Source organism: Astyanax mexicanus, chromosome 5, assembly GCF_023375975.1.
Source record: "Astyanax mexicanus isolate ESR-SI-001 chromosome 5, AstMex3_surface, whole genome shotgun sequence".
NCBI classification, from domain to species: Eukaryota; Metazoa; Chordata; class Actinopteri; order Characiformes; family Acestrorhamphidae; genus Astyanax; species Astyanax mexicanus.
In genome coordinates, this window is record NC_064412.1 from 11,143,357 (window position 1) to 11,156,318 (window position 12,962).

At 40.2% G+C, this 12,962-nt stretch overlaps 1 protein-coding gene across 3 annotated transcripts in view; it reads right to left on the reverse strand.

Annotated features, from left to right (window-relative positions):
- The window catches only part of grm4 (glutamate receptor, metabotropic 4), a 357,400-nt gene that overhangs the window by 258,196 nt on the left and 86,242 nt on the right, over positions 1-12,962 (reverse strand). The window lies entirely within an intron of this gene.

Consider the following 12,962-nt stretch of genomic DNA (forward strand, 5'->3'; position numbering starts at 1 on the left):
GATGGAATAACCTGGTCTATATTCAGTATATTCAGGTAGTCAGCTGACCTCATTCTTTCAGCACATACTGTTGCTGAACCTAGAGCGTATTATACTGCATATACTGAAAGAAAGGGAAGTTATATGATAAGCTGAAGCAGTTATAATAATACAAAAAAAGAAAAAGAACCAATCGCCTAACCCCACACTCTGCACCAGGAGCGGATAGCTTTCTTTCATTCTTTCAGCACATTGCTGAACCTAGACCTGCAGACCAACTGCAGCATCAACCAACCCCACATCAATTTCTTAAATAAATGCAGGTGGTGAGTTGGCTGGGCAGTGTAAAGATGAGTATGAGTTCAAAAAACCAACTAGGATCCTCACATTACACATCATCTGATTTCTTCAGTTGTCGAGGAAAATTGGGAACAGTTCTGCAGTATAAAAACGCATCATGATTCTGACATAGATTTCCTGTTTCCTGGCTTTTCTTATAATATTTGTGTCCCAAGGTTCTTAATAAAATTAAAGTGGTTATTAAAGTTTAAAGAGGTTCTCCTTTGTCATGGTTCACAGACAAGATGTAGTTTGATGATCTCTAAGCATTTTTCCATCACATGGTTGAGTGTTACTGAATCTAGGACATACTGTATTTCTCTCTGTAGCTTCTGTAGCTTTTTTCTCTTTTCTGTCATAGCTCTTTGTAGAACTATGGATATGAGAGACTTCGCTTCTTTCTTAAGCGATTTTTGTATGATATTCAGTATTCTTTCAGTAGATTTGTTTTCACCACATTGTTTTCCACGTTTTTGTTTTTATTTATTTATTTATTTATATGTTTCCATTCTATGCAACAAGTAGCTCCTGCCGAACGCGGCTGGCAATGATGAATGTGACAAGTTTGCACGAAACACTAGGAAGCAAAGAGCCTGAAGTCATTCTGGGTATTAGAAGAGGAAATCGCAACAGTGGCCTCCAGCTCACACGGGAGCGCAGGAGCCCAAGTCATCGGCGAGCTACTGGAACGTGTGGCGTTAAGTAGATTGAGGGAATGTGTTTTTTTTTTTTTTACGGAATAAGACGGTGCTTTTCATTAATCTCAGAGCTCAACCTTCCCCCGCAACACAACAAGAGCATCCCCCGCGGGAAAGACAATGAGAGAACGCCCACATAGCGCAGCCAAGAGCCGAGAGAGCTTTCAAACAGCCCTCATTTCCCACCATATGCTTTGCATGGCTGTGTGAGTGTGTGTGCATGTGATTGCGATTGTGTATGTGTGTGTTCGGTGTCTGTTTGTGTGTGTCTAATATCCTTAGGAAATTTGCCATTTTGCTATTATCGCTGGATGCTGCACGGCCTGCAGGGCTGCATACCAAAATAAATAAGGCCAGGTCTCACACGGAAACAGAATGAACCCCAGTTAATCGCAGGGACGCTGTTGCCTGTAATGGAATGGATTTGCTCAGCGATAGGCTCTTCATTTCCTATGCAGATAACGCTGTAAATGTGCTTTATGTATGTAAGGCCAGCCCCACACAGCAGATTATAAACTGGCGGTCTGTAGTACCGTGACATCAAAGAAGAAGATTGCACCAGTGTGGAAATGAGCGTGAGCGCTAGATGTAGCCGTGCATTCTCCGCACAGACAAACCCAAACCGACCTCATGCTCTGCTGTGCTGGAACACCTGCAGAGTGTGCTCAGGTGTGACGACAGCTGTGCCTTCAGTCCAGGCTCACCTCCGGAGCAGGCGGCTCCCGCAGCGTGCGACTGACGCGCTTCTGGAAAAGATCAGAGGGAGAGCCTGCGAGCTTCGCTTTCTGCACAGCCGCAGATAAACAGAAAGGACAGAGCTCTGGCTGGTGCGGTACAATGAGACCATGCCTTCTGGATGCACCGCAAATCAAATCCCACCTTGCTGTTTTAAAATGGCAGCATATGGACGCTTCAACAATACAGAGGTCTTCTGTGGCATCACCTTTCGTCTCAGAATTGGAACAGGTTGTGGCTGTTCGGTAATCCAATCGGTAATTTCACCACTGGAACACTCAAGGGGGGTGGTTGCTGCAGAGAGGGCAACTGCCCCCCTTGGTGCAACCATAGCTGAAAAAGCATCACTGAAGTGCATTGCCTCTAGCCTGGCAAAAAAAAGACAAAGTACCCTCTAGCTGTGGATCCTGGTTGTACTTCACCAGCATGTTCTTCTACAAAGGCATACACAGTCAATGCAGCCACTGCAGCCACAAGAAGACGCAGGCTTTTTCGATAAATCCCCACAGTCTTTTCCTTTCCTCCCAGAACTACGACAATTAACATGCTTCGCCATGCTGCTCGCAGAGCATTGTGCACCCCTCTCCCCGGGTTGCAGCCCATGCATTATTAATTGAGGCCTCTCATGGTAAATAATTACATCTCATTATCAAATCCTGAGACTCCACTGTGGAGCCACGTCCTCTGTCTCCCTGTAATGAGCCGAGAGCTGCCCCGCTCCGCATTGTTAGAGCTGCTTGAATGAGGCTCGGCTCCTCCCCGACTTTCACAGCCTGAAAGAGTGCGACAAAGCTCACCTATCTGTATGGAACACTTCTCCCTGTTACACGGCCCACAGAGGCTCTCGGACAATGGCCCAAATGTCTTATCCATGCTCTACCCATGAACAAGCTTATTTGCTGCTGCAACTGTTGCAAGGTCGGACAAATTGGAAAAGATCCCATTCGATTTACAGGCGCGAAAGAAAAACTGTGGCACATCATTTTGGTACATGGCAGGATCGGCAGAAGGTGTGGTTGGTGTAGCACAATGGATAACACCACTGCTCGCCAATTAGCTACCACACCATGTGGGAGAGTGGGGTTCGATCTCTGCTCTGGGTGACTGTGCTGTGCTACACCAAGGAGGAGTATCTTTGAGCAAGACTCTAACATAGACACGAAACCTGATAGTTGCTGCACATGGGTAATGCAGTTTGAGTTAGCTGTTATTCACAGTGTTATCTCAGCTCAATGAGATGTAAGCTAAATGCCATACATTTGCCATAAATGCAATACATTTAGAGCTTTGCAATGTTAAAAAGGTTCTCCTGAATGTTTCAAACGTCCAACTCAATGTAATGAACTGTAAAAACGGCAGAGTTAAAAATGTGCTGACGAAAAAATTTAGTTGAATATATGAAAGTTGATACCTTCAATGTCATCAAGTTTTTTTTTTCTCATTTTCTGTGATGTTAATGCTTTAATTTGCTTTGTAAGGGCATGGAAGCAGAATACACCAGCTAACATGTTGGTTTGTACATTTTGCCTTCTTCCTCAGACAATATATATATATATATATAAATATATTTACCCTAAAGTGTGTGTTTAAATAGTATGCACAACAATACAAAAAAACCTTCAACTATCAATTGTTTTGAGAGGTCAAGGTTTATTTAAAGCTTATTCCAATGTTTTTTTTTTTTTTACAGTTTTGATCAAATTATCTTGCAGTCAGTTTGATGAGAGCGGCAAAAATTCCTTACATTTTTAACATGTTTAAAATGAATTATATTTTTCCAGTTTAATCACATTTTATCTTCACTGTATTTTCTGTCATGCATAAAGCCACTTGTAAAGGTAAGCTGCATGACAGAATGGTCAATGGCAAAAAATGGCCCTGACATTTAAAATGAGACACTGAGAACTGAGAAATGAGTGCAGGTAGTTTATTAAAAAAGACTGTTTATACAGACAGTACCTTAAGGCAGGTTACTGGAGACCATCATCTTTAAATAAAGTCACGACGAGCACGGAGGTATAAATAGGCCAACACATTTTAAAATTAATTTTAAAAAAAGTTAATCGTCTTTTTAATAAATTGCCTGTGCACTTTTTAAAGTTCTCAGTGCCTTGTTTTAAATTTCAGGGTCCTCAGAATTCTACCACTGAAGCGTGGAGCTATTTTGAGCTTGTTGTTAATGGTGTAAAAATAGTGATTTCTTTGCATGGGTAATGCTATGCCCCCATCACTTGCACTGTAAGTCTGTTGGGAGCATCGGCTAAAGGCATTGTATTTTGGAATGCTGGGGGTGAATGGAGGTGGGCTATTCAACAAAAGTTTGACAGTAGTAATTATCATGTTTCATTACAACCCATGTCCATTTAACACCACAGTTCTCCTTTTAGCTTTACCTCAGCCCTGCAGTCTTTACAGTTAAAAACCAAAGTCACGCTAGGACCAAGCAGAAAACGACCGCTCAAGTGGAAGGCAGGTTCCTTTTAGACCACCCACAAGTTTAACAACTGGCTGGCAACTGGCAAGTTTAACAACTTTCTTGCTAACATGGAATAATAATAAGAAGAATTTAGAAGATGTTATTTTATAAAAAAAAATGCTTAATTAATAATTTCATTATTAGAGACTATTCAAATTTTGTCACTTGGCTCTTTAAAAGTTTCTCTTACTAAAGGGATTTATCAGATTGGTAAAAAAAAAAAAAAACCTTTGTAGACAATCTGATAATACCTTTTTAAAATAGCTCTATTTTAGACCAAATTTCTCTTTCATTCTATCTATTCATTTTATCATTACCACATAGAATTCCTTTATTTCTGAGAGTGCTCAGCCTCTAAACTTACATATTTTGACAAAACCTGAAATGTACATGACAGTTTCTTATTAGGTTAGATGAGATTGCTGTCAGCATCCTATGAAGCTTGTCCTCCCTCGTAACTGAAGCGCTGAAAGAATGCATTAGTGGGCGGAGCATAGAAGGATAGGACAGTTACACTTTCCCACACCAGGCTCGTTTGGTTCTATAGCTTCAGATTCCTGACACCTGCCTTCTGCCTCCCCCTCGGGATCCTGCCTCCTCCTCCTCCTCGCTGCTTTCATAAGAACAAATGAAAGGCACAGAAACAGCATCATGTATAAGTTATCGCTCGCTTCATATATAAATCATGGCAAGTCAGTTCCTTTTGGTCACATCGGCCTTCCAGTTAGAAATACATGCAGAGTGAAGCAGGATAAAATCTCTCGCTCAGTGCGATTCTATATGAAAGAGCCTTGGAGATGCACTTGTTGGACGTCTGTTAAAAGAGTTAAACCGCATAGAGCTGCAACATCTAAATGATGAATCTGAGCACTTCTTTAGATGCGTGACAGAGTGGTTGGTTGCTGATGCTGATGTTAATGTGTGTGATATGGCATAAATTCAGTGGGAAACTTAAACAGCGTGCTCACTCACTGAAGTTTTTTTTTTTTTTCACGGCACATAAAGCCATTCGCACTGGCTGGTGCTTATCCAATCATTCCACTTTAGGTTTAGCAAGTAGAACTGTTTGTACAGGTTATACATATGGATGAAATGAATAATGCAAGGCAATGAGACACAGGGCCCCGGTGTGACTGGCAGGAGGGTCGGGACAATGCGAGTCTGCCTCCGAAGTGCGGAAGAGCCCATGTCTTGAGCATGATGCTAGTGGGCTCGCTAAATGTGCTCATTTCACACTCCATTTAACAGGAGGAACACTAAGGGGGGGGACACGCTGTCTGCCGTGACGTAGGGATTCTCTCAGCATGCGAGAGGATCTGCCTCGGAGGAACGCAGAATAGACGGGCTCCCCACAGGCAAAGCTGGCTTATTTCAGATTTGATAATTACTCAAGATCTGCTTGACAACTTTGAAACTTCCCGATTTTTCATTCCCTTATCGCCCGGTTCACCTTGAGCCATGGTGATATATGAAATTGCCTTGACAATGGATCATGTCTGGGTCCACCGTGTTGTCCAGTTACGAATGCTGATCTTATGCTTATTCGACATACTGGCTGATAATAATCTCGCTATCTGGAGGTGCTGGGGGAGAGGAATCTACAGTGAGTGCTGTTTTGGCACAAGTGCTGACAAACATAAAAAAAAAAAAAAAAAAAAAAACAAGCCAAGGTTTCCCTCATTGTAAATAAACTTGCAGCTGGAAATGACGCAAGCGAAGAAGAGTATTTCAGCAATAATATACTGTATTTGTGTTTTCAATGCGTGTGCACTTTTTTAAATGTATTGTTACGCTAACTGAAGCAAAGCTGAAGAATAACCATTTTGGGTTCTAAAGTATTTTCAAATGATACTTAAATTCAGTAATTTTTTATTATATTTAATTCATTACATTAATTCTAAAGTCACCCAAACTATGAAGAAAAACATCAACAATAAAAACAAGTTAAACAAACCAGAATGCATTTTCTATTTTAGATTCTTTAAAGTAGCATCTCTTGCTTAGATAGAGACAGCTTTGCACATCTTGGCCGAATTTTCTCAGTCAGCTTTATGAGGTAGAGTCAGCTTTGTCTGCTCACATCATTCATTGGACAGTAATTCAACACTTGAAGATCAATGCCACACTACAAAGAGATTCATTAAAGTCTAGGGTATCTACATAAAATAAAAGCTGCTGCACTGTTGCTTTTAGACTCTAAGACAGTACAATATTAGAAATCATATTTCATTGGTATAGAAACTTTATAACATGTAAACAACCTGAACTTTAGCAAACGTCTACATAAAGTAATGGTTCTAAACCAGTTATAGATTTTTTTTGAACTCTACACAACATAAAGGTTCTAAACCAATCAATGTTTTTTTATATAGAACTGCAGACAACATAATTTTTCTAAACAAATCAATACTTGTATACTGAGGTCTAGATGACACAAGGTTCAAAGTCAATTATTGATTTTTTTTTCATAGTATTCCACTTAATATAAAGTTTCTAAACTAATTAAAGTTTTTTTTTTTGCACAGAACCCTAAATTAATAATTAATAAAGATTTTAAACCAATGAAAATACAGTATGTGGCCAAAATAAAGACCCGTTTCAGACGCTTAAATTTTCTTGTGTGCTGCGCTGCTGCTGCTTTTAGTCTGTGAGGCAGTTCTAAAGACCTTCCCTCAAATGTTCTGTTTGTAATTTCCATCTGCTGCTCTTCAGCGTGAATGAAGACGTGATCACAACTACACAATCACGAGGGTTTGAAGTGCGGTGAATGATATATTCTCCCTCTTTCACACCCCCATCGCTTCTCCGCCAAGTCACTGTAAGCCCATCTGACTAATGGCGGTATTCTCATCGTTCATGGCTGAGAGTTTCCAAATATGCCTTTGTTTGCCGAGCGCGTTCCCAATCAAACGCCGCGGCGCTGCCGTCCTACAAACACAAATCAGCGGCTGGTGGAGAGCTTAGGCCGGGCCCGCCAACAAAGCTCTTGTTTTACATTCTGAAGCCAGTGCAGATCCGACCCTAATGAGTTGGCTCGGGTTGGAGAAACGGACAATACCCTGCAACTATCCTACCGCGAGCGATGACTCTGGAATGAGCCAAGGCAGGGCTGCAGCCAGGAGGCAGCCCATCAAGTCCTCCATAGCAAACGGTGCGTTCAGCGATTCATTCAGAGAGAGCTCTGCTGATGTAGAGCTGTTAATATTAATAATAGTAATAAAAAAAGGTCAGATTAGTGGATGCTAGAAAGTCACTGAGCTCGCAGCAGCTCCCTGACTGAGGGTCCTGCTCTGGGTGGAGGGAGATTGACGGCAGCCGGACAGCGGTGGGTCTGCTCTCTCACCCACCCAGCCAGAGCCTGAGCTGTTTGGCCAGACCCTCCGCTGAGCAGATGGCCTTTGCTAGGGGGAAGTGTGTGAGGAAGATGGGCTAGAGTGCATGCCGGCACTCAGTTTGACTAGAAAAGTCCCATTACACACACATACAAGCCCCTAACTCTCTCACACACACACACACACACACACACAGCATGCACACACAACACATAATGGTAGAACTCTGCTTTAGAGAAACGTAATGTAAAGGGCTTTTGCAGGGAATACGTAAAACTGCAGCATCAGCACACCAGCAGGTTTCAGCAGAGGTCTGTGTGTGTGTGTGTGTGTGAGTGTGTGAGAGAAAGAGAGAGTGTGAGAGAGAGAGAAAGAGTACCAAAGAAATAAGATACAGACTTAATCAATCTATGTCTAACCCTGCCCTATGCCTCTCTATAGGGGTCTGATGTGAAGAATGTATTACTGCTATAACTGCGCTCCATGTACACTCATCCACTCCACACTCATTCACTCCACACACACACCAAAGACACTCAGTCATGTGATAAAGTGCGCAAGAACAAAATCCATACGTATAAAGACAGAAACCCAAAGCTAAATTAGACCTAAATTTGGATTTTCTCTTCATCAGTCGGTTCACATAATTAAGCCCTGAAAGGAGAGGAGCTTCCCCCCCGTGGCGAAGGGTTTTGATCTTCTAAAAAAGTCCTCATTTGCCGACAACAAACTCTCCAGTGTGCTCGGAGGCAGAGTCCAAGTAGATCTGGCTCCAGCGCCAGTTCACGACAGCAGTCTGACCCATCAATATCTGGCAAAGTGTCTCAATTACACTGAACTGTGGCTCTGTTTGAAAACACATACTGAATGAGCTTTTCAGTATACGCTGCCCTAGAGATATGCACACTGTTAAAAATTCAAGTGAGCAAAGGATGTTTGAGAAGATTCTGGCTGTAGAATTTAGTGGATGGTTCTTTAAAGAGACATTTTTTTGGTAAATGAGAAATGAAGATTTATATAAAGATTGAATAATCTACAAAAACATTCACTGAACTGATTATTTGAACTAGGTCCGGCCAATAATATGAGTGACTGTCAACTATGATATTATTGATTATGTTTACATAGCTGAAAAATGTATTCAGTCTTCAGCATCAACCCCACAACATTTAAACAACTTAAATCCAGGTAGCGACTTTTCTTTTATCCAGGCAGTGTATTTAGTGTATTACACGAGAAAAAGACTGTTTAGAAAATGTTCAGTTGCTAAAAGAACACGTCAATCGATGCTTTTTTTTTTTTATATACATATTTTTTTTTAAAGTCATTTTTGTAAATGAGAAGGGGAAAAAATCCAACCAAGAAACCTTTAGAAAAAAGTATTTTTTGGAATAATGTCATAAAAAAAACACGTTTGATTCCTTATAGATCTTCTCCTGTGAGTAGTATTAAGTGAGATTCTTTAGGGAACCCGCAGTGGTTCTTCTATGGCATCGCTCCAAAGATCCCTTTATGGCACTTAAGACTTTACAGGCCTGTAACTGTAAAAGATACTCTGAAATACCCTCTCTTATATCCACACCATGGCATTAATAACCTCCCCATGCTGGGAAATAAACTTAAAAACATAATAACCCCTATTCTAACAGTATCGCGCATTCTATCCCACCATTAGTGCAGGCAGAAGAGCTCGATAGCTCCCATCAAATTAGAGCAAACTAGAGTAGAATGGATGCCAGCCAATCCATCATACTGGAGACCTCCATACATCATATACTTTTGATTGAGTGGTAAATAGAAAGCCTTTTAGCATCTGGTCTCCGTTGAGTTGATGGAATACAGTTACCGTACGGAGTAATCAATAATAAATGCCAAATGTGTAGACGGTGTATGCATTAAGCATACAGAGCGAGCCAATACTGCATCCATGCAGCTAGCATGCTGGAGGAGCATCTAAATTATAGATAGTGATTCCAGAGCGAAAGCGGCCAGTTAAGTAAGGCTGAAATATGTTATTCTATATATGGTGAGTGCATACAGGAGGTGAAATATGACTAATCTAATTTCCGTTCACCATCTGTTTTGTTAACACCTCTCGATGGCAGCAGATACTGTGATCTGCGGAAAAAAAAGAGCAGCAAATCAGAGGCAGAATAAACAGTGTTTATGAAAAGAGCAGGTGCTCCGAGAAAACAACCATTATAGCTAAATGTTAACAGTTCTCTGTTTTTCCCGGGCAGACCCCAGCACAATGCAGTGTGATTAACCTTAAGCATAAACCTCGCTTTGAAAAAAGAAGAAAAAAAAAACAGCTGCTCTAAATTTAAAGTGCATGCAATGGAGCTGCAGGCCGTGACAATGCAACGGCAAAACAATGCACAGCTGCAGGCTATCAGGCTATCAGATTGCCCAAAAAGTCCTTCAGATTGACACCAGCAATCACGACTGGGAGGATAAAAAAAAACATCTTTAAATCACAGCACCGCACAATCATTGGCCGTCATTCATGGTAGATAATTGTCTGACATTTATGCTACCACATACTGTAAGTGTCACTGTGGCATTATGGAAAGGTCACGGAGAACATACTTCAATGACCGACGTGAATCCAACCAAGCCCATGTGCACTTTTTCAAGCTTTGACATCCGCAACAAAAAAAAAAGAAAAAAAGAAAAAAAAAGTCCAGCCAGTTTCTTGTTGACCCAGCTTGCAAGAGGGGGTGGCCATATGTCGTGTAGAATGGGATTTTTTTCTTTTCTTTTCTCCTATTTCTTCATCTTGGATGTATTCTTTTATATTTATCTTTGTATCTCCATTTTAGAAACTGCTAATCAATGTATGGATTTTACATTCTTTCTTAAAAGAATTGATAAAGTCATGCATATTAAAATGAAGCTCTAATCAAGATGGGTCCCAAGAAAGTCTCAAGCCCCCAATTCTCGATAGGGATACGACCTAGACCAGCATAGGCTGCCACGGCTTTTCCTATTCGAACAGCAGGATTCTGCAGGCAGGCTGCCAGCAGTACATTAAGTATTCGCCCTGAGTTATCTCCGAGCCTACAGGCTGAGACCAAGACCGAGTGAACCTGTGCAGGTGGCTTTCTGGTCTGCACCAGTCTCTCAGCCAAGATCACAAGCCAAGATTACCAATTTGTCCAATTTCAAAGTAAGTTTAAAGAACGGTGGATTTATTCAGCAGTTAATTCCAGCCAATAACCATTTAGGAATCTTTATTTCCTGGAGTAATGTGCCACAGTTGGTTCCCTAGAACCAGGAACATCTCAGCTAACTGGTCTTAAGTGAGAGTTTACTACGCATCAATTGTGTTGGGTATCAATTGAATTGGCATCAATCCTCTTGCTTAGGTTCATGTAATGATTGCCATTCTTAACTTAGCCCTATAAGCCCCAGCAGCTTTATGATGTGGACCAATCACAGAGCCAAGATTGTCAAGATCTGTACAGAATTACCAAGCAAAAAAATAGACAGAAAGAAAAACAAGTATAAATTGTTTAGTCACTAATGAGATTTCCCACTCAGAACTAAAGAAGCTCCACAAACACTGAATCAGCTGTTCATTCAAGCCATCAAACCTAATTTTCTATAAAAAAAATATTCAAATAAAATAAACCAAACCCTTTGATTGGTTTAAGCTCAGACAAGTTAATTTCTTCAGCTTCTTTGAATAGGCCTCATTCACAAACCACTCATGAAGAAATTTCATCTTAAACCCCATTTTCTTAGTATTCACAGAGATTCTGACAATCACCAGCAGAGCTGTTAACTAAATCTGATGTAAATTTCTCAAAAAATTTTGAGAGCTCACAGTATCATATCAGGGAATATACATCTAAAATACACTTTCTTATATCACACAATGCCGTTATTAACCTGCACGGCAGCTTTCTTTACGGCCTTCACGAATGTCACAGCCAACATCACAAGATCAAGTCTTCAACTGTGTATCAACATGTTGCATTAAACACATGTAGAGAGACCTGTTGTTGAACATGTTTGAATAATTTTTGGGGAAAAAAAAGAATAATAATCAAGGTAATGGATCTTAAAGAATGAGCCAAATAAAACATTTCAGCTTGGGTTCTTATATTTTCCATGGCTTTATTATGCAGAGTTGTGCACAAATCCCTTTTAATAAAGCAAAGAAATCCCTTATTATTATCCCTCCTAATTACTTGCCAGGTTTACCACTGTCCATAATTAGCAGTATGGTCTAGCCTAATCTCCCAATGAACCCTTTTTAATAATGTACCAAATTACAAGTTGTTATTAAGCTTAATGCCCAAGCAAAGGACAGTTTTATAAGACATTCGATTCAATGTTTGGTTCAATGGATAGTTCTTAAAAAGTATTTTTTTCTGTAAACCAGATCTGCAAGTTTAAAGGACACTTGACAAACCTCCACAAGCATCCATTACCATGGTCATTCAAGCCCAAAACAATTTACATATAAACCTTTATAAACCTGGAAAGGAAACACAGATAAAAACACTTTTGGTTCCCAACAGAACTATTCAACTGAGTGCTTCTAAATGAGATTCTCAAAGGAACCCATCCGTGGAGCATGTGGATCCATTAATGGCACTCTCTCCTATATCCTATGTCATGCTCTTATTAACCTGCTTAACAGCTTTATAGTCTGGACCAATCACACAGCCAGGATCACAAGATCAGGTCTTGAGTTCTTGTTAAACATTGATGGCACATAGGGAAACCCGATGGAATGATATTTTATAATTGGTGAAACTTTAATCAAAACCATAAAGACCTTAAAGAATGAGCCAAAAAAGAAAGGGAAAAAACTTTCAGATTTGGGTTCCTATTAAAAAAACAAAACTACTGGTTTCCTACAGAACAAACTGAGTGATTTTAAATGAGAAAGTCTGAGATAAACTATTTTATATATTCACATCATGCCATTATTAACCTGCTCAGCAGCTGTATGGTCTTGGCCAATCTCACAGATTACAAGATCAGGTCTTTAACTCTGGATGGAACATTATGTTGCATATTGCTGCACATTGATGGCACATAAAGAGAGGAGACCTGTTCTAGGACATGTCTTAAAGATATTCTAGTTAAATTTGGTTTAATCAAAACTATAATGCTCAAAAAAAAAACACAGAAATTATTATTATTATAAGCCCTTCTAATTATTTGCCAGTTTATCAGTATATTCAGTGTATTCAGTACTAGTGTTGCTAGTGTAGGGTCTCTCTCAATTAACCGTTTTTTTTTTTTCTTTTTCTTTTTCTGGTTTCAGTTGCCACAGGCAGGCAGGCATCCAGTCATTTTAATAGATTTTAATACATAACCCAGAGGAAATATTACTCGGTATAGGAATGTACGATTAATCAAATCAGTTTTTCATCTAAGGATCAC